Source organism: Lycorma delicatula, chromosome 5, assembly GCF_047948215.1.
Source record: "Lycorma delicatula isolate Av1 chromosome 5, ASM4794821v1, whole genome shotgun sequence".
NCBI classification, from domain to species: Eukaryota; Metazoa; Arthropoda; class Insecta; order Hemiptera; family Fulgoridae; genus Lycorma; species Lycorma delicatula.
The window spans coordinates 128,677,975-128,700,444 of record NC_134459.1 but is presented as its reverse complement, the minus strand read 5'-3'; the positions used below and the strand labels follow the sequence as shown (position 1 = coordinate 128,700,444).

General features: G+C 29.7%; 1 protein-coding gene across 8 annotated transcripts in view; it reads right to left on the bottom strand.

Moving 5' to 3' along the window:
• LOC142325382 (uncharacterized) overlaps nt 1-22,470 on the bottom strand; it is a 157,207-nt gene that overhangs the window by 99,005 nt on the left and 35,732 nt on the right. For 4 of the 8 annotated variants that reach the window (XM_075367085.1, XM_075367083.1, XM_075367091.1 and 1 more), the window contains exons 2-3: nt 9,214-9,418; nt 683-841 (exon numbers count right to left, since the gene is read on the bottom strand). The gene's annotated coding sequence lies outside the window, so the exon portion shown is untranslated. Of the gene's footprint in view, nt 1-682; nt 842-9,213; nt 9,419-15,900; nt 15,919-19,083; nt 19,101-22,470 lie in introns of those variants that run through there. The other 4 variants (XM_075367088.1, XM_075367086.1, XM_075367084.1 and 1 more) reach the window with 4 other exon arrangements.

The window sequence follows — 22,470 nt, the reverse complement described above, 5'->3', positions numbered from 1 at the left end:
CATCAGAAGCGTTGTTTATATGCAAAAAATTCGCGACCTAAACCGCTTAAAAAACAAGATTAATGAAGCAATGACAACCATTAACGAAGAAATGTTAACTAATGTTTAGAGAGAAGTTGAGTATCGTTTGAACATTTGTCGAGCGACTAAGGGCGCACATATTGAATTTATTAATTATGTAAAAAAATGTCTGACAACAAATGTGAAAAATAAAAAACATAAATTGTAAGTAATTCTGATTTAATTTAAATCATGTTCAAGACCGCACCATTCTTTTATGATAATCCTGTATATAGATAGAAAAAGAATAGTTCTTGCAATTATTCCAAAAATAACTATTTCAAACATCGCTAAAATTCATGATTATATATATTATTAAAATTGATGTATAAATTAGGAAGTGTATGAAACTTATACTATTATAATTAATTTTTGGTAAATGATGAAAGTAAATATTAGATGGAAAATATTAGGGTTTTTATTTAAATGTAAATATATAAAAATATTTGTAATTTAATAGGTGTAGAAGGTTGTCAAGTGGTGTCCACATCAGATATTTCTTTTAGATACTCTTTCCACTTAACACGGTTAATACCATTAAATTATTTTGATTACTCTACTAATCTCAACATACGTATTAAATAAAAATCTTCAGTTACCAGTTTGTAAATATTGCACTTACCTTTCTTGTAAATTTTGTCCTCTAAAAGTGCTGTCTAGAAGAATAAATTATTTCAGAAATAATTTGTAATTTACTCATTATTCTGACTTATCTCTTACAAAGTATTTTCCTGTACTGTTAATGCATTACTCTGAGCATTTTTCACTGTCGGTAAGCTTCCTGAAACAGAAATAAAACATAGGTGCATTAATAAAAGGTTTTTTTTGTTTTAAAACAGCAGTACTAAAAGTTAAGTTTTTATTATCGTTTTGTAAATCTTACATTATTCGATCTTTTTTAATAAACACTTTTTCTTTTGTAAACCTTAACGGTTCAAAGTTTCATAACATTAAATTCTTGGAATAATCCCAAACGTTGTATTCTAATAGCATGAAGTGAACTCAAAATGAATACAGTTTTTGTAACTGATTTGATAAAAAGTATCTTATTTCACTGTTCACCTGATCGGAACATGTTTCATAAAATAATATTAATTTGTAACTCATTATTAAAAGTTTAAAGCCGTTTTTATTTCTCACTAAGCTTCCACATTCATTTTGAAAGAATTTTTAAAAAAATGGTGTTCATAAATGTGATTTTCTTAAGAAAATGTGTTCATGTTAAGATGGTTACTAACAGGTAAGAGGTTTTCAGCCGGTATGTAAACTATTCTTGTTCTTGTATTACTGGATTCTGATAACTGCTCTCTGAGATTAAGAAAGGACTGAACAAAAATTAAAATACCAGTTTCGGCTGGAATGTTGAAACTTGGATCGATTAGAAATAAATTCTTGGTCAGGATAAAGCGGCTTATGTCAAACTCAGAAGATAGGTTATCGGTTATATATCATATCTCCAATATTATTTTAAGTTTCTTAACCGTCCTAGTGAATATATATCAGTTTCCAGACCAAAACTGTCGGCAATAGTTAGTATTGTAGTTATAGATGATTTTATACAATACGTTTCCATTTAATGTCAAACGTAAATATATATTTCCTGAATCCATAATCATGTTTAAAATAGTATTAGACAATAGATAAATTACCTTATAAAATATTATTATATAAGAGATTAGTTTTATAATTACAGGTACATGTAATACAATTATGAAGCTGTGAAATTTATTAAAAAACATACAGTTAATTCCAATTTACGGTCGATTATGTTCAGTCTGTTATTATCCGACCTGGAATACCAAAATTCAATGTGTGAATCTTGTCTCTCAATATGTAATTACAAATGTACGAATCTTCATGGAAGAGTATGTAAGAGGATATCAAGACTAATACCACACTTAACTGTTTATAAAACATTTAATTAATAAAACTATCAATTATAAACACATAATCTTTATAATTACTTAAAATGCTAAATTTATAATCGTACAATATTTTTATGTTAATGTATATGTTATTTAAAATAAAATTATGGGAGCGAATTTAGGAACTCATATAAAACATCAGACTGTTTAGGACACAGAAACTGACTTTTAGATTGTTGTTTAGCATTTGTAAATATGAATAATGTAGACTGACATTTAAAAAAATTATAACTTTTTTCTTTTCTATTGGTTTGAATATATGCTACTTTTGCTAAAAAAAAAAAAAAAACAAAAACTAAGTAATCATTTATTATTAAAAATGAACAAATGTACAACTGCTAAACCATCACAGAAATATTTTCTTGTACAAAACGTAAATCTTCAGTCCGGAAAGTGGTTTATTTAAAATTAAATTTTAAAATCCTCTGTTAAAAAAACTATATCACTCACTTGAAAAGTTTTTAAATTAAAACTTCTTTAATAAACTTGAATTTTATGTATTCTTTATTTTATATATTATAAATATTTTTTAGTTAACCCTTTAAAATTATTATATTATGTACTGGCTTTATTTATTTTATTACTTTTAAGAAAAGATATAAACTTATAGCAGCACTTCCTCCTTTGTTTAGATACTATAAAATTGCTTTGTTTTGAGGACTTTGCATGACTTTTCTTGATCCTTCTGCGAAAATGCTGGAGGAATCTTTTTTACCTGTGCAGTAATATACCAAATTTGGATGAGAGTGATATAATGTATTATTTATCGGTCTGAATAAAACATTTATAAAAATTTTAACTAAACTTATTGCTGCATTTTTAAAATAACATTACAGTAAGTAGGAGATAAAATGTGAAAATTTTACCTTCATTAAACAAACAAGCCTATAATTAATAACAAAAGCCTGATGGATGCACTGCCACTAACTAAGCTATAGAGCACCATTAAAACTAGTGTATCCAAGATAACTAAAATTAACCGTTGCTCGAAACTCAAATATTAAGGTTTGCTTGTGATATTGGGTTTTGGTGCAAAAAAATGAGTTTAAAGAAATTCTGAACGATATGGGTTTATTGTTAAGAGAAATTTGCTTTGAAAATAATTAGAATAAAACAAAGATAATGGAATTTTTCAGATAGGAGATGGTGAAAAATTGAATATTAAAACGAGCGGCTAATAATATACCAATATTTTGTTAAATGGCTCATAAAATTGCTTAGGATGGTTAAAGTAACCCCGCGTTAGAATTTTGAAAATCGGAAGATCGGTTGTTAAGATATAATATTTCCGAATAACCGTTATTTGTTAGATCGAGAGTATACCTGATAAAAGCAAAAGTTAAGCCTTTAACTACTAACAAGTACAAATTCTGAAAATCAGTCGATTGTTTGTAGAAACATTATAAGTACAATCCATTTCACCTCCTATAACAGCACCCCAGGGGCACCCCGTGTATTACAAATTGATGGTGATCGGTCTAGCCTCGGCCTTACCCCGTGGAAAGACCATTATTATTTTATAAAAATTTTTATCGAACAGAATTTTTAATCTATTTAATAGTAGTCGATTTTATTTAACGTAAATGTAATTTAGTTCATTCGGTTCAAACCCGGCTCGCAGAGCGATAGAGGCTCACAATTCACAGTTTATAAATTAATAGCCTACTACAGTGCTTCCCAAAATTTTTCAAGTCGCGGCGTCGTTTATCAATTAAAATTTTTCAAGGCGCCCCACCCTAAAGTACGGTTACTCGTATGTAAGAGATAAAAATAAAAAAAATCTCGTGCGCCTTAATTATTTTACTTTATTAACATTAAATTAATAATTATACATGTCTCGGTTCAATTAAATGTGAAGGTTTTAAAATATCTCGCAGCGCACATATGAAGAGGCCGCGGTTCCCGGGTCGCTGCCTTATGACACTCCCGGTAACGAAAAATTCCAGGTGACGATACCTGGAGGAACCAATCGGTTCCAGGCGACGAGTTATATTTTTTTATTATTTTTTTTTAATCCATTTAATATTTCAGTAATATGGGTCGGGTAAAGAATCAGGCTATTAATAGAGGGTTGGGTTAACGAAAGAAGGCGGATATAAGTTATTTGTGTTTTTTAGTATCGCATTCCCACAATTTTATCCTACATTTGTTAAGTATTTATTTAATTTATTAGGTTCAATTTTCGGTCGTATAATTTATTTTGTGATATCTAATATTTCATTATAAACATTTCCAAGTTTTCTTAACCTTTTCAGATCATGTAGCCTTGGAACTGGTTATATGCAGGGTCAGTTTTTAAAACTCCGTTACAAAATCATTTTATATGGCATCTAAGTCGGGTTTTTTTATATTCACAAAGGAATCAGTTTTATTTAACAATTTGAACCACGTTTTTACGATGTAAAAGGTTTTATTACGACTAGAAAGAATCTGATCGTTTTTTTCTCAGAAATGTGCTTGTGTGTGACTTGTGTATATAATTGCTACGAGGGTTACGGATTTATTTATTTACAAAAATAGCCTATCTTACTAGCAACATACAGATGTATTGAAACGCAATAAATTATGTTATATAACAATAAAATAAGTTACAATAAATAATTTATTGTTAAAACAATAAATAAGTTATGTTATACGGCACAAGCAAAAAAGAAAGAATTTGCGGTCATAAATATGTCACTTTTACTTGTCCAATCTTTCTGACAAAAGATGTCGGTAAATATGAAACGCATACCGATTCCAAATGAATAACAATAAACAGTAAAAATTGTTTTTGTCAATCTAAGTAGCCCTTTAAGCGGTGGGAATTTTTATAAAAGGAATTTTTTCACAAGAGGGTAGCATAAGACTATCATTGTTTTAGCGGTTTATTTTTATGTAATATTTTAATCATTTGTTTATGTTTATTTAAGTGTAAGTTTATTAATAAAATTCGTTACTAATGTATCTATAGTATCGGCGTTATTTTCAAATATGTCAATCAACGGTCCGGATAACTATCGGGCGTTGAGACTTATGTTTGCAGAAACGATGAGGAAATACAAGAAAGAAGTGAACGAGTAAGGGAGCAAGTTAGAGGAATCGAATAAGAGGCGCGCGCAAGAATTAAACAATAAATTTGATCAAAATGCAAAAGAATTAAAAGAATCGAATAATATATTAGACGATCAGGGAAAAGAGAATGTTCAAAATATAAATAGATCTGAGAATAAAATATTACTTACGGGAAAGGAGTTTAAAGAACATGTAGCCGAGGAAATTGAAACGATTAGGAAGGAAAATTTAGAAATAATAGATAACGCTAAGAGTGAGATTAGGGATGAAGTAACGAAACAAATTCAAAATTTTGAGAAAAGGTGACCGAGAAAGATTTAAACAGAGCAATTTGTCAGTCCGAAACGGGTCACTTAGATAATAAAATTGTGGGATGCGTTAGGGATTTAAGTGAAAAACAAAATGATATCAAAGACCGGTTAATTGTGACACAGGAAAAGGTAGCGTTAATGAAACAAAATTAAAGCGATTACAGAACAAACAAATAAAAGTTAATGAAAAATTTTCTAATGAAATCACCGATGTAAAAAATAAACTAGCGGGGGAAAATCGTAGAAACTAATATTAGACGAAATAGTATCTGAAACGTAATAATAGCTATTTTGTAAAACCTATAAAGACACGCTTAGACTTGAGGAACCCGATTGAATTTTTAAATGAATTAAAGGCTAGAAATATTAAAGATTGGAGTCAGATATGTTCAATATTATGTAGCATTTTTTCAACCGATTCAGAAACAAGATTGCGGTTTTCGTTCGTAGAGTCTCATATAGGGAGTTACAGGATTTCTGTGATAGTTTTAAAGAGAAATTTTGGTCGGTAGATAAACAGAATGAGGTCAGAAGTAAGTTACACTTTGGGAAATTTAAATCAGGAAATCATACGAGTTTAAGTCTGTACTTTCATTTAAATTATAACACGGGAAAATTTCTGCAACCGTCTGTAGGAGAGGAGGAGTTAGTTGTTCTTATTTCAAATCGTTTTGATCCGATTATAAACAGAGTTAGAACAGCACAAGTAAAACCGCTTTAGAGTTTACCAAATTACTGGTCGGTTTACAACCGGAATTAAAGTATTTAAGCTATAATGAAAACACTAATCGACATAAATATTATAATTCACGAAAATCGGATGACGATCCAAATTTGTATCCTTATTACGACGAACGTTAGAGAATAAATGATAAAAATGAAAATAAACCTAAGCATAGCGGGGGACATACAAGAGATAGGGAGTACAAAGGTGGCTATAATTTTGAAAGGTCTAACGGTTATAAATGAAACGACGATGTAATTTTTAGAAATAGAAATAAAGGTACGATAATAATAGAGGGGACAAGTACTACGGTAGAAAAAATGACACTTCAAATTATAAACTAAACCGTGATAATAAAGAAGGTACCAATAGTCGAAATAAAAATTTTAACACGCGCACGGCTAAGAAGAAACTTGTCAACAGCATAACGAAAACAAAATAATAAAATCAAACCGTTCTAATAGAACGATGACCCAGATACGAGTAGAATAAACGTACAGAAGGAAAACCATTAGAGGTTTCGCCAAGAGATGTGGATCCGCCCGCGAAATCTGTCGTAACGGGTGAGGAAACTAGTTTTAAAACTTTAAACACCATATATTCTGACTTGCCTGAAGTACTTCTGAAGGAAACCGAAGAGAACAAAATTCTTAATAAAAACGAGTGCGATTTAATTGAAATTATTAATGTATCGGTAGGAATTCAAAATTTTCAGCGTCCTGTTGATTCTGGATCTCAATTATGTTTAACCGACAAGAGTTTTTTACAGCCGTTAGAAAAAGCTAATAATGAAAACATCATAAAATAAGTATTGAAAAATTAAATATAACAGCGACGAGTACTAAAAAAGAAATTACAAATAAAGAGGTAACCCTTAAAGTAAATTTTGGTTTGTTTGAAAAAGATAATTTGGTTATACTACATAATACACACTTAAAGATTTGGTTATACTACAAAATTTAAACGTAAAAATAATTCTGCGAGTAAATTTCCGTAATAAAAATTCTGTCGTAATTAATGTAATTAATTTTAAAGAAAAGCACGTTAATATTAATAAATTTAAAATTCCTTTCGTAATGGACAGTAATAAACATAAATTAGTGCGAGATATAAAGGTCGATAACAACGATTACGATTATTTACGGGGTAAACAAATAAGTGACGTCAAAGAAAATGTATCGGATATAGCGAGTAAAATTGAATTAGAGGAATTTATTAATATTTTTTACGAGTATAAAACTATTTTTTCTTATGTACCCGGTAAAATAAAAGATTATCGATGTAAATTTAAAATCGATCAAAGCAAAAAATTTAATAGGAAACGTTATCGTATTCCGTTTGCAAAAATAGGGGCGGCAAGAAACGAAGTGAATAAATCGATAATAGATAATATAATCGAGTTAGGCGATTCTGAATATACGAGTAATTTAGTAGCCGTTTCTAAGCCTGGTACACCGATGAGATTAGGTGGTTGTGTAGACTGTAGGATCGGTGAACAATCTTATTATAAAAAATGGCTTAGCCCCGATTCCCGTAGATGCCATTTTAGCCGGTTTTCATGGCGCCAAATTTATTAGTTCTTTGGACACGCGTAGCGGTTACCGTCAAGTAGTTTTACATCCAGATAGTAGAAAATAAGTTTCGTTCATTTTCGACAACAATAATTAATCAAATACCCGTTTACCGTTTGGAACTTGCGTTTCAACCGCCGGATTTATACGAGCGCTAAATTTTGTTCCTGGCCCCGAGGTTTCTAAGACGGTAACCTTAATGCGGACGATCTTCTAACGGGTCGAAAAATTTTCATGAACATCGTTGTAAAGGTTTTTCGGAAGTTTCTAGAATTTTGTATCGCGTAAAAATTAAAAAAAATGTAACTTTATCGCTCACGAAATGAAATATTTAGGTTACGTTATTTCCTCTTGTGTCCCGATAAAGTAGAGGCGATTCAAAATTATCTACGTCCACAAAATATAAAAACAACTTCAAAGTTTTTTACGCCTGTGTAATTATTCCGCTTTAAGGACCCGATTTCAAAACAACTTAAGTAAAAAGAATAAATTTGTACGGACCCAAACAGACGAGGCCGTTTTCAATGAAATCAAACTTAAATTTTTAGAATCTGTTATGTTAAAGCATCCTCATTTTAACCGTAAATTTTATTTGTCTACCGATGCCAGCAACGTGTCCGTTTCCGGTATTTTATTTCAAATTGATGACTTGGGAGAGGGAACATCGGGTCATTTGATTTATAAGCAAGAGTTTAACCCCGGCCCGACGAAATTGTCATCGCGGAAAAAAGCTGTGGGAGGTTGTTTTTTGTATTCAGAAACTCCGTATGTATTTAGAGGCCAGAGCATTTGATGTTTGGACCGATCACCTAGCTAATACTTTTTTTTAATTCGTGTAAATTAGCGACAGGACGTCTTGATAGGCGGGTTTTATTTTTGCAAAGTTATAATATCGTATGGAAGTACATTAAAGGAAAGAAGAATATAGCAGCAGATACATTATCGAAAGTAAATTTAGAAAACGATAACGCAGCGTCCGGTGTAAAAGATTCATCGATAATGTAATAAATTTAGAGGAGACAGAACGTAAAAACTTTAAAAATAAAATAAATAAGAAACAATTAAATATGAATTTCTCAGTAAGGTTTTAAACGCTTTAAATTCAGATAGTAATGATAAACGTATAAGTAAAGTAAAAGATTATTTTTATGTTATAAATGGATTTACTTTTAAGCGAAATTGTAATAAATTTAAAGATCGGAAGTTGCGTATACCTAGTAGCGTGATAGAGGAGTTTGTTCCTTATTACCGTTTAAGATCGGGCCGTGCCGGTTTCAATAAAACGTATTGTACGTTAAGCAAATTTATGCGGCGTAAGAATTTAAAATCTGCGATTAAAAAATACAGTGTTTGTTTGTGAAATTTGCCAGAACGTTAAAGACGTTAATTCGAATGTAGAAATTAGCCGTCCGATTGCGTTAAAGTATCCATCGCATAAGGTTTTTGTAGATTTATACGGTCCACTTCCTGTAACTTATAGAGCGTTTCAATATGTATAGTTTACTGACATACCATTATGTTTCAGTCCACTGCCGCCTTTCACAAAATATAATAGTAGTATAAATTACCTTAATTTTATTGCCCAGCGGTGGTGCAAGGTTGATTCGTATTCTTTCTTCTAATTCGTTATTAAAATGTAATCGATCAGCGCTTTAATGAACCAACAGGACATCAAGATATGGACTTGGCGCCGGTGGATAGATGCTGAAGAACCGCAAAGAAAACCGCTGTAACAGCGAACAAACCGGATAATGATGGCTTCATCTAAAACAACTTAATGTATTTTGCACCGATTAAAATAATTAAAATTAAATTATCGCATATTTATAATAATCTTATTTGGGGAAACAAAAGCGATAAAAAATAAAAACATTATATTATACACTTTTTAATAAATTTCAATATTCTGCACATAGATGATGACTGGTGTTCGCAGACAACAATAAGGAAAAGGGTAGACTATAACCCCATTAATGAAAAGAAAAAATATATATACATATATATAAAGAAATTAATTTTCATTAATTGAACTAATTGTAAAATTATTTTCAAGAAACCAATTAAATAAACTAATTTGCATAATCTAAACTAAAAAAAAAAAAGGTTTTAAATAACGAAAAAGTATCTCTTAACTTTAAAAATTTTACTATAACATTTTAGTTCAGTTAATAAAATAAAATTAATATATATAAAACGAGCTTTTATTTTATTTTATTTATAAAGAAAATTTAGTGTAAATTAAAAAGAAAAATTAAATGCGGTAAAAATATTGAAAAATTATCATTTAGATAAAATAGTGTGTTCCCTCGGGTGGATAATCGGGAGACTGATGCTGATGATCTGCTACAGCGAGACCTGTAACGAAACAACACGTATCGAAAAAATCTCGAGTAAAAGGACTTGAGAAACTTTTGATGTCAAAATTTTTTCAGTTTCTTGCATTAAGTAATTTACAACTGAAAATATAAAACTAAATTTTATAATTAAATATGATAATTAAAGTAAATACCTCGGTTGACCGGGCCGTTTAATTTCTAGTAGTATTGCAAATTATTAGTTATTTTTTATTATTAGGGTCTGGGCCATAATTCCAACATTATTTGTTTTAAGTTTGTTTCGGGTGTAATTCTAAAGGTACGTAATAAGAAAGTTACAACGAGGGGGTTTTAACTCGTTTTATATCCATCGCGATATTTACGTCCCTCCAACTTTCAGTGCTCATAAATAAAAAAAAAGAGTTGATGATAAGTGGTTTTCGCCATTATTTCCACAAAACATTACATTAAAATCACGTATCGTTTACTATTAAAAAAAAAAAAAATTGATTCGATATGACAGATCCAAGACGGCAGGTAAACGTGAAAGACCCGTATTTTTGGTAAGACGTACCATAACTATGTTAAATGAATAACAAAATCCGTACAACTTTTACAGCATTGTATTTTGAAGAAGAAAATAAACAGCGTTGTAAGTTGAATCGAACAAAGAAAAACCTTTTTGCTTCTCTTTCATCAGTCGTAAATCGGAAACTCATACATATTTTTATATTAAATTTCTCCGTTATTTGTACGTGTAGAAAAGTTTATAAAAGATCCGGCAGAACAACGTGTACACCTGTTATTCTTTCGTCCAAATCTACTCGACCGATATAAGTTAAATTTTGCACTAACAAAGGTTTTATACCTGTAAAGAATTTACGATATAATATTTGAACAAGTTCGAGCGGGAGATTAAAAAGTAAGAATAAATAAACTGAATAATGATTTTCTTTTAAAACGAAATCGCTCTAAAAAGTAGAACATAATTTTTGTTTATTATAAGATAGTCAAAATAATTTTCAATATTTATAAGAATTCTGAGCTCGTAAAATATTTACTGAAGAATTCGAATAGTTAATCTGCGATAATTAATAAAGTTAAAAATGTGAACGTAAATTAAATCGATAAGACAAAATAATATTTTTTCGGCGCACAACGGGTTATTTTTTACAAATGCTGAAAATTATTTTCATTATCTTAAAATCACCAGAAAATTTATTTTCTACTTTTTAGAGCGATTTCGTTTTAAAAGTAAACCGTTGTTGTTTTTAAACTTTATTTAATTTTATTTTTTGTATACGTAAATATTTTTAAAAAAATATATAAACCCTTTAGGAGCAAAACTATATTGCTGTAGAAGTAATATGAAATTTTATAACCTATTTTTTTTTTTTGAGAAATTAATTCAGACGGAAAACGCGAACGCGCGAATACACAGTGGGACATTAAAAATCGGTATTTTCAGCTATTTTATTACTTTCATCATTATTCTTGACGTATTTTGGTACTTTTCGTTTGATTTTTTGCGAAAATTACTGGAAAAAAGGATCTGTTTAAATATACGTGTACCACAAGAACACCGTACGATAAGCTACGTCATCCTTGAAAATTGCATATTGCGAAATGTCAGGTCCCACTTATATTTTTATAGGACAATACGTTTCCCACCTGAAACTTATTATTACGCGTCGTGCGTGCCTGCACAATGTAACTTTTTTTTTAATGTTCTCCCTGCATTTCTCGATTTGTATTAAAATAATGTACAGGAGTTATTATATTTATGCACGATAATTCATTATTTACAAAGTCTAAACTAATTTTCACCCTTTCCTTCCTAATACCGATTCAAAATTTCTATGAAAATAAAATAATATTTATTATTACTTATTTATTATAATTACAAATTTATATTTATCGGTTATTTCCTAATAACTATACTAACTTAAGAAATTCTTCTTTCGACATGCGACGGCCGTGGTTTCTTCGAAACGGTTTTTACATAGTTTTGTAGTCTCAGGTCGACCGTTAGTGAGATGTGTTTAATTGAATCTCAACCACCAAAGAACACCGGTATCCGCTATCTAATGAAATCGGTAAAAAAGTTATTCTTAACCTTGCTAGGATTTGAATTTTAAAACTCTCGACTTCGAAATCAGCCGATTTGCAATGACGAGTTAACCGCTAGACCAAACCGGTGAGTACCGATTACGCCTGCTACTCTTCAAGATTTGCGAAATAGAATCGTTACAGCAGTGAATTAAATAATTTGGGACCGGTTATCAATAAAAATAATTTGGGACGAATTAAGATAACTGTTATTTATAAATATCGACTTTTACATCCTTGTACGAAATAAAGGAAGTATTGTGATCGCGCGATTAAGTTCGCGGGATCACAATAACTTAAGTATTAAGTTCGGCTTACAGTTTCAACGGAAATTTCCATTTGACCATCCCTGAATCCATTTTGATTGTTTTCGGCGTGACGTCTGTACTAGGTACGTGCGTGTGGCACTCGCATAACTCAAAAACGATTAGGATAAGAATTTTGAAATTTTGGATTAGGACTGTAAACATCTAATTGTGCATCTCCTCTTTTGATTGCAATTGACTTGACCAAAAGCGTCCAAAATCAAAAACAATTTGATTTTGGAGTTTTCCTTAACCGCAGAACTATAGTAGTACAGTAACCGCAATAGGCCCTCATCGAGAGGTTTTCAACGACGTATCATAAGCGGTACTTATTTTCATCGGTTCCAGAGTTATAGCTAAATAAAATTTTAATTAAAGAAATATTTGGCTCTTACAAGGGGAAGGTACATCGGTTCGAATCTGATTTCATTTCCTTTTCTTTTTTTTTATAAATGAAAAGTACATAAAATTTTATTTCACTAATAGTCGATTTTTTCATGTTTTTTTATTAAATTATTTATTTTAAATCGTTTTTACAATCGGTGCTTAATAATTATTAATAAATCGATACAATTTAAAAAACATTTCACCGGTATAAGGAGGGGATTAAAAAAATGTCCCACCTTAAAGTTAAAAAAAAAATCAAATTTACTCAATACGACAACGGTTTCATGTGAAAACAGTATCACGCGTTTAGCATACAACAAGCCCTGCTTACAAATACAGCAACATTTTGATAATCCCTTACCGTATGGGTTGGTTACATGAAAAATTGTTTCAAGCAAAACCTTTAGGTAAAGTTAACAAAACTAACGACCACTTTAAAGCGATTCGATACTGTGCCTATTAAGGTAGGTATAGCTTTATTTTTTCTCCAAAACCCATTTTTCCCCTGGACCAACGGTTGGTTATATCAAAAAACTTTAGTTACATAAGTTTTAGACCCTCATCCAAAGAACAGTAAGAACTTTAATTGAATTCGATATAATTACTTAAGAAAGATATATCCATATTTTTTTTTTGTTTCGGGCATCCTTTGCCGTAAGGATCGGTTATATCAAAAATTGCTTCAGAGAAAAGTTATCGGGAATCTTTACAGGATTAACGACCACTTTAAAACGATACGATACTGTGCCTATTAAGGGAGGTATGATTTTGTTTTTGTCTTTAAAACCTCATTTTTTCCTCCCCTGAGCAAATGGTTGGTGATATCAAGAAACTTTACTTGATACTAAGTTACTAAGTAAAAATAGTAAAACATTTACTAAGTTTTAGGTTCTTATCCAAAGAATCGTAGGAACTTAAACGGGTTTGATATTTTTCTTAATAAAAAAGTCATATCAATGTTTTGTTTTTTCGGGAAAAAATGCCCCATTTCCATCCCCACGGTCCGATTTTCGGCGTTAACAAGCCCGTCCGAGATTTTGGGTGGAGTTTTTTTTTTAGGGAACAATTTTAAAGTGATGGCGCAAAATTACGGCGGTTATCGTGCTCACAAGAAAATGAAATATATATACATAAACTTTTGAGCTGATGGGGACTTTGGGATCTGGAGGATGTGAATCGCGAAGATGTCCAAATTGGGGAAGTCGAATCATGGTATCCGTTACAATAGGTAGGCTTTCTTATGAAATCTTCTTAATAGCTTACCGACCTTCCAACACATTATGAATATACTACTTGGAATTCAAAATAAAATTAACCCTGTTATTCTTATTTATTCGACTAGCTTAGATTATATTAAGACTTAAACATGCGTTTGATAGTTAATATTATACCCTGCATTACAAGTACATATCTAAAATTATATAAATATGAAATTAGTTTAAAAACAAATCACGAAAGAATTTCTTTAAATTCAGATATGAATTTGACTCCGACATCTAAAACACTGCAAATAGTTCATATCGACAGCGTTTCTTTAACGAGGCTTCGAGACAAATATTATTCTTGATTGACAAAACATTTCAGGTTAAAACGACAAAATCAAACAATATGGATGATCTCTCGATATATATTATGTAATCTAAGACGAATCGGTACAATTATTTTAACAGTCTTCCTATAAAACTACTTTTATATAATTTTTTTTATTAATTTTTCTTCTTTTAATTTTCTTTCTTAAAAATCGAAATCCACTTAAATTTCCAAAATAACTTTTTAATAAGACATTCCTGTAATGACAAAATTTATATATAACAAAAAGTAAACTAGGAAATATAATATTTTCGTTATACATCAATATACGTAATAAAAAATATATTTCAATATAAGAGTACGTTAGAAATTGTATCGGAAACAAATAAACGCCATTATTATGTAAAATAATTAAACGAATGGTATAGAAAAAATCATAAACAAAAGAGAAAATCCCACTAACTTAAGCTAGAATCCTTAATAGCCCCAGCAGTTAAAAAAAAATGATGTAAAAAATAAAAATAAAAAATATATATAAGATAAGCTAATACACAAGTCTCCCTCCCTCTCTCACACACACACACACACACACACACACACACACACACACACACACACACACACACACACACACACACACACACACACACACACACACACACACACACACACACACACACACACACACACACACACACACACACACACACACACACACACACACACACACACACAAGCACATATATTCATATTCTTTCTAGTCTAAATAAAACATTTTACATTGTATAAACATCGTTCAAATTGTGTAATAAAACGGATTCCTTTGTGAATTCAAAACAAAATAACCGACTTAGATGCCGTATAAAATGATTTTGTAACCATTTCATATATACACACCTAGTTTAGTGGCTACATGATCTGAAAAGGTTAAATAACCGCACGTGGAAGGCAGGCTATATAATAACACAAAAAATATTCCGTGAAATTAAAAAAAAATTTTAAGAAATGATTTATATCGAAAAAGGTTTTCCTATTTAATGAAATATACGCGTAAGTTTAACAAAGGAAACGAACCTTTTAATTAAAATATTATTAAACTTGTTAAATAATATTTTTTAAATTTATACTGGGATATCGACTTGGAGAATTTAATTCGCTATCAAAAATATCATACGTTCACGTTTAATGATGAAATTTAAACAAACAAAAAAATAATAAATCGATTTGAAACAGGAAATTTTTAAAACGGAGGCAAAATGGGGCGTATTGTAAATATTTTACTTTATAAAAAATTAAAAGATTTTTATTTTAGCTGCTATCGGCGCAGAACGGCCCGTGGTGGTGAAGCGAGTAATTGCACAAGGCTCTTTCCACGACTCTCTCCCGCTGGAAGCAGTCAATTGATTATAGAAAACCATAAAGTTTAAATTCAAGTAAAATTTTCGTTCAATCCGGTCAGTTTTTTCCGACAACAATTGAATTTGAAGGACGTTGAACAATTATTTATGTTACTTAACTGTTTTTTTTACTTTCCGAAATCAAATACTAAAATTATAATCAACAAAATTAAAATGTTATCTACATAAAAGTCTAAATCAAATTTTATTACCTGTTAATGTAGCGATGAACAACAATACGTGTCGAAAGTAAAGAATCGGCTAAAATTTCCCGTCGTAAAATTTTCGAACAGTAAACTTTTACGTCGTTCAAATTTAAAAAATAAAAAAATAATATGAAAATTCCGTAAAAGAAGACACTAACTCGTTAAAAATAAAATGATCGATATTAAATTATTTCACACAATAATATTTTAAATTAGGATAAAATTATTTACGTTCACTTAATTAAAAAATAGTATTAGTAAACTTATTCGCATAAACAACGATTTATAAAACATGCCGGTTCGATTTAGTAACCCACCGATTCGATTAACTATGAGAACCGCAGAAATCATATGTAGCTAAGCCTGGCGCACTACACGTACTGCGATGCTCGGAGAGGTCAACCGGTGAGCGATTGCCGCGCTCTTCGTTGCAAAAATGGAATCGCTCTTATTTCTGTAGTGGAGAGAATTATATAAATATCTTTTTTCATCGTAAACTATATACATTATTATATACCCTAAACATTATTTTTTAACAAACGTTGACATACAAATCGAACAAAAACGGACCCAGAAATGGCTTAATTGACATCGATATTTATACGAAAAAACAAAATCGTGTTATTTGTGTATCCACCTAATAAAGTGAAGAAATATTTTTAAGTTAATTATTTTAACAACGAACAATTATGTTTTTTTACATTTTATATTTCTTACTTACGTGCGCGCGCAAACACACAAAACTCAATTTATGTGCGTTTTTTATATGAAACTCAACACATATGTTTTAGATCATATTTCAGATACAAATTCAGCGTAGATTGATAATTTTATATTAATTTAGAAAAATAATATAATTTACGTATTTAAAAAGCTAACTCGAAAGTATAATAAATATTTACTAATTTGATAATTCTTTTTTTAATTATTTACTATCTCCCCCGTCTTATATTTATAATAACCATTAGTACATTTTTATTTAAAACTAAATAAATTAGAGAAAAATAAACCGTTTAGAAAAACACATACAGTACGTGTATGTGTTATTCTAAACGGTTTATTCTTTGCATATATAAATTATTAATTAACACTGACATATTTAAAAGATTTAAATACGATAAAAAAACCTTTTCTTTTATTTAATAACTAGCTGCAGCTAGGCGGTTCCTCAGTCGGGCAGCATCTCAGAATGGGATTATTAGGAGTCCAAAAATAATAACCTCTTGTGTGAAATTTTTTTTTAATGATGAAAATCGATCAAAGAAAAGCGAAAAGTCACCAAATCTACGCAATTAAATTTGGTTTAGGCGTCTTTTAATGATCGCACATTAAACGTTTTCAATATTCACAATATCCATATCCAAATTCACTCGATACGAGAAACGGAAAGCTTAAATATAAATCAAATTAATTTATTTATTAATTATATATTAAATTAAATTTAAGAAAAAAATTATCGTAATAAATAAATTTGACGTAATACGCTACATATTTGGGTGTACTCCATAGCGCTCATCTTCCCGCATCATTACTAACTGATCGTTCCTAGAGGGAGTATTTACTTATATTTTCACTTTCTTCTACGGATATATCGGCGATAAATTTTTATTTTATTATTTTAATGTAAGCGTTTCTTGTACTGTTTCTTTGATTTACAGACACCGAATGATGTTGTGAATTACACGGTAATGCTTTTGCAGTAGATGTTGGTAACTAAGGATATCATAAAAGTAAAATCGAAGTGGCCGGTTCTACGCCCTGAAATATTTTTCTTAAATAATAAGAAATATATTAAATTAAAAATTGTATTTACACACGGTAAATTAATTACAGAAATATTAATGCATTCGTTTGTAACTATTGTAATCCTAAGGATTATATTCGTACACTTTTTATATAAATTAATTTAACACACCGCTTGAATAAAGTAACTTCCTTTTTAAAAAAAAAAAATTGTATTCATAAATATTGTCAGAATTTGCACGCATTTAACATATATATATATTTGCACTTTCTTATAAGTAGACATATATGAAACTTAACATGTAAGGTAATAATGTAATTTACGTTACGTTATTACAATGTAAATTACAACTTAAAACTTACGTAACTTAATAAAAAGAAATATATCTTAACAAGAAATAATTGGATTTTACACTTTCTCTCGATCGGTTCTCAAATATACGTTTCTCCTTGGCTGTTGCTGTGTTATTTTAAATATTCAAATTTTCATCAATTTAAAACTCGCAAAGAGGGCGATATGATTATGTCATTTATTTTTTATAACTACAATTGTATCGTTGTCAGTGTTTAACGGAAGGAGAAGAATTATGTTTGCGTTAAAATGAATAGCATTTTTAAAAGACAAAAAAGTTTTTCGATCGAACAGAGTTTTTGTTCAACTAAAAACAAACAAAGATTAATTTTTAAATAAATGATTTATAACGACTCCTATATATATACTTGCTATCTCATTATTACGGGTTATGGGAAAAAAAATGTTTACGATAACTATATTTTACATGCCACACCCTATTCCGCCATGAACAAAAGTACGTACTAGCCGTTTTGTTATAGTGTTTTTCTACAGTACCATTTGTCCTTGAAATCTGTACGTGTAATATCGTTTTTGTTAAAACATTATAAGATTAATAAAACTTTCTTTGTTTGAACACAAGCAGCGGTATAATTATTAAAAGAATTTTAGATTTTTACGCAAAAACCTTTAAATAAGAATGACATTAGAAAATGAATCCTCCCACTATAAAAATCCTACGATAATGCCGATTACATTAAAATCGTTTACTTAGACTAAATAATTTTCCGTTCAAATAAGTTATAAAAAAAACTTTTCTCAGGATTATCGGTGGAATTACCTCTACAAAATCCATGAAATTATCATTAAAATCGTTCAGTTTAATGAAGAGTAAACCTTGAACATCTATCGTTTTTACTTTTCCGGAAACGGGCCAGATTTGAACTCCTTGATCAAATTATGTTTTTAATTTACAAATGATGCGGTATTAAAAGCGTTAATGAGAATAAAAAAAAAAAACAATAATTTGTAATAAAACATTTTGCGTCTAAGTTTATCCTCTTGACCAAATAATGTTTTTACCGTCAAATTTATATCGTATTTAGAATTTAATTACTAAAAGAAAAAGCTGAAAACACATTTGTACGACTTACCCTTCAGCCGGCTTTTTTCTGATGCACAGCTTACACACGCATACACAAACAACTTAATTTAAAATATTTATCGATTTAGTGAAATATAATATTTTTTGTTCAGGAGTTAAGCTTCCCTCATCGCCCCTGCCGCATGGACAAAAGATATCAATCGGTAGGTAAGGATTTTCAAATAACAGCCTATTATGATGACAAATTGTTTGTACTAATAAAATTTATTGCTACTTCAGCAACCGTTTCGTAGCCCTAACAAAATAATAAAGTGATTGGTTATCGCGTACATTTACTGACACATCGTTATTTCTATTGTAATGCGTTTAACCTTGACATGCCGGCACCATCATCAATAACGTGTATCAAACAAATTATTTTTAATTTGTTTGCTATCAAGATTTATTAAAAATTACGTAATCGTTAATAAAAATTACGAAATTCTAATAATGTGAGAACTATTGAAAGATCTGTAAATAAATCAAACGGTTAAACAGATACAGACTATACATAAGAATTTAATTTACGCGTACAACGTTTCGTGGAAAATTTTTACGTAGTCCTTTACAATTCATCTAACATTGACAGGCACATTTAGGACTCATTAAACACGCATATAAATATAAACTACAGATTTTAAATAAAAATAAAATTATCAAAAACCCCATTATAGACGTGGAAAATGAAATACTTAAAACTGGTAGATTAGAAAAAATCAAAATAAACTAAAGACATCAGTTTGTTAATATAATTGATAATATTAAAAATAATAATTTAAATCATCATAAAAATATAGATAAAAATTATTATACATATATATATATATATATATATATATATATTTGTGTGTGTGTGTGTGTGTGTGTGTGTATGTTAAACTTTTAAAACTGAGTAATAAAAAGTCCTATTCTATATCGTAGCAGAATTGAAACTGTAAAACGGTTAAAAGTTAAACCTTCAACACGCAGCAATTCTTCGCTCTTCCCTCTCCATGTCTAACCACCGATGTATCGTTTTCTCCTCTGCGTTCATTGCACGTATATCTTATATAACATACTTTTTGCCCTTGAAAATTAACTAAGCATTTTTTCATTACCTCCACAATGTGGAAACCGGTAAAGAAAATACCTCCTGTTTAAATAATATACCTCAATGCTATGTTAGTGTTTTTTCTAAGATTTAAACGTTCTGATATTTCATCCGAGGCTACTCTTCCATTTAAAACAAAAAAATAGCTACTTTAACACATTTAAATTAATCTATAAAATTTAAAATAAACTGTAACCGATCTTATATCATGCGGTCTAATTTTACGATTCAGCGATATGGTCTTCTTATAATGAAAAAAAGGAATTCTAATAAAATTGATTCAATCGTCTAATTTATTTGTTTCAACTAAATAAAAATAAGATAAAAATAGAAGCAGAAATGATATCGCTACAGATAGAAATAATTACGTGAGGCCACGATTTGAAATTTTTGTCCGATTTATTAAAAAATATTTTTTTTTAAAACTATTTTTAAAATAATACAGAACTGACCGAACTGTTTTGAATCAAGTTCGGACAAAATACAGACGGAAATTTAAACACGGTTGAAAAAAATAAAGCACGATAATATTTTGAACAAACTGTTATTTTAGTAGAAGAATTTTCTCTTATACGCATCGAATGTAAGGGCAACTAATGCTAAAACTGCTAGAAAATCTTTCTAAATGGAAATAATTGTTTCTCGATAAGGAAAACTAATCGAAGATAATTTCCCAATTTCGTATTACTGATAATAACCGAAACCTTATCGACCAGTGATTCCCAAACGGTATGCTGCGGCCTCTTCATAGGGGCGCTTCGAAATATTGTAAAACCTCCATTACAAAGATGCTTAACAAATGTTAATGCGATTCGCCTATCCGAACCTGAGATAAATTTTTGATATAAGAATAACAAAACGGTGGACAGGAGCGAGAACGAAGGAGAAAGTGTCTCCTTCGTTCGAAGGAGCAAATTGAAATTAATTTTTATCGCAGAATTCTTCAATTCTACGATGAATCGTATTCATTTAAAAAGGATAGTTTAATTTATCATAAAGAAATGAATTTGTTATTTTGATTATATTTTTTGAGTTGACAAATGGAAATCGTACTCATACTTCAGCAATATTTCCACTGTTCTGTCTTATACGAACGAGTTGAGTTACTTATAATCTAAATAGATTTGATAAGATAGGAAGTAGTGGGGCTACTGCTGTTCATAGATATTACCTCCTATCCATAGATAGATAGATTCATCTATTTTGTAGAGGAAATTCCTCTGGTAATCCTGAGAAAAGTTTTTTTTATAACTTATGTGAACGGAAAATTATTTAGTCTAAATAAACGATTTGAAGGGTTGTAGAGTGATTTAATGTGATTCTTTTATTTAAAGGATTTTGCGCAAAACTCGTTTATTAATTTGTTTTACATATCATTTCTATTTCTTCTAATGACTGTACGCAAAATATCTTATAAACTAATATTACTTATTAAGAGTAATATTTACGAATGTAATGATGTTTAATAATTAGACAATCTATTTGGCGATCGTAATAAACATTTTGAATCGGTATATCGATATATAAAATATATATTCGTCTTTTGTGAATACAGGAAAATATTTCATTTCTCATTCTATAATTCCTAGTAAGCCTGAAAAAAGGATTTCTTATTGAATTTTTTTTGTATTTGTTCGTACAAGAGTTATGTATATAAGATAATACGTACCGTAAAGTAAAACTCTTTATAATTACACTGCCGCTTGCTAAACAAAAAAGAAATTTCAGTTAAAACTGACAGTGTAGTCAAAACAAAAATACAGACGCTATTATATGTAATGTTTTCAAGGTCAATAGCATATAAAAAAACTATATAACAAATTTCTTGTACGTGACCACGGTTCATACTTATTTGATACTAGCAGAAGCGGCAATGCTTTTATATATATATATATATATATAGAGAGAGAGAGAGAGAGAGAGAGAGAGATATTGATAGAGAGAGAGTTTAAATGAACGCAATTGAAAATTTGATAAAACAAATTAAAAAACTGAACTTCACAAATTTTACCTTTCACTTATTCTCATTCCCCTTTTCCTTTTCCAACTTTTTCCTTTCACCGTTTTCCCTCACCCCTCTCCCAGTTTCCTTGTATAACGTTAAGTCAATGCCCCTCCCATTATTTGATGTCATACCTTATCGGACCTTCCTCTTCCTGTTTATTTGTTATTATTCACAGTATTTATCTTTTAATTTTATTATAATACAAAAATATATACCGTATTTATTCGAGTACCCCTCGCCACATAATAAGCCCCGCGCCACGATTTTCCGGACCGAAAATCTAAAAAAAAAATCGAGTACAT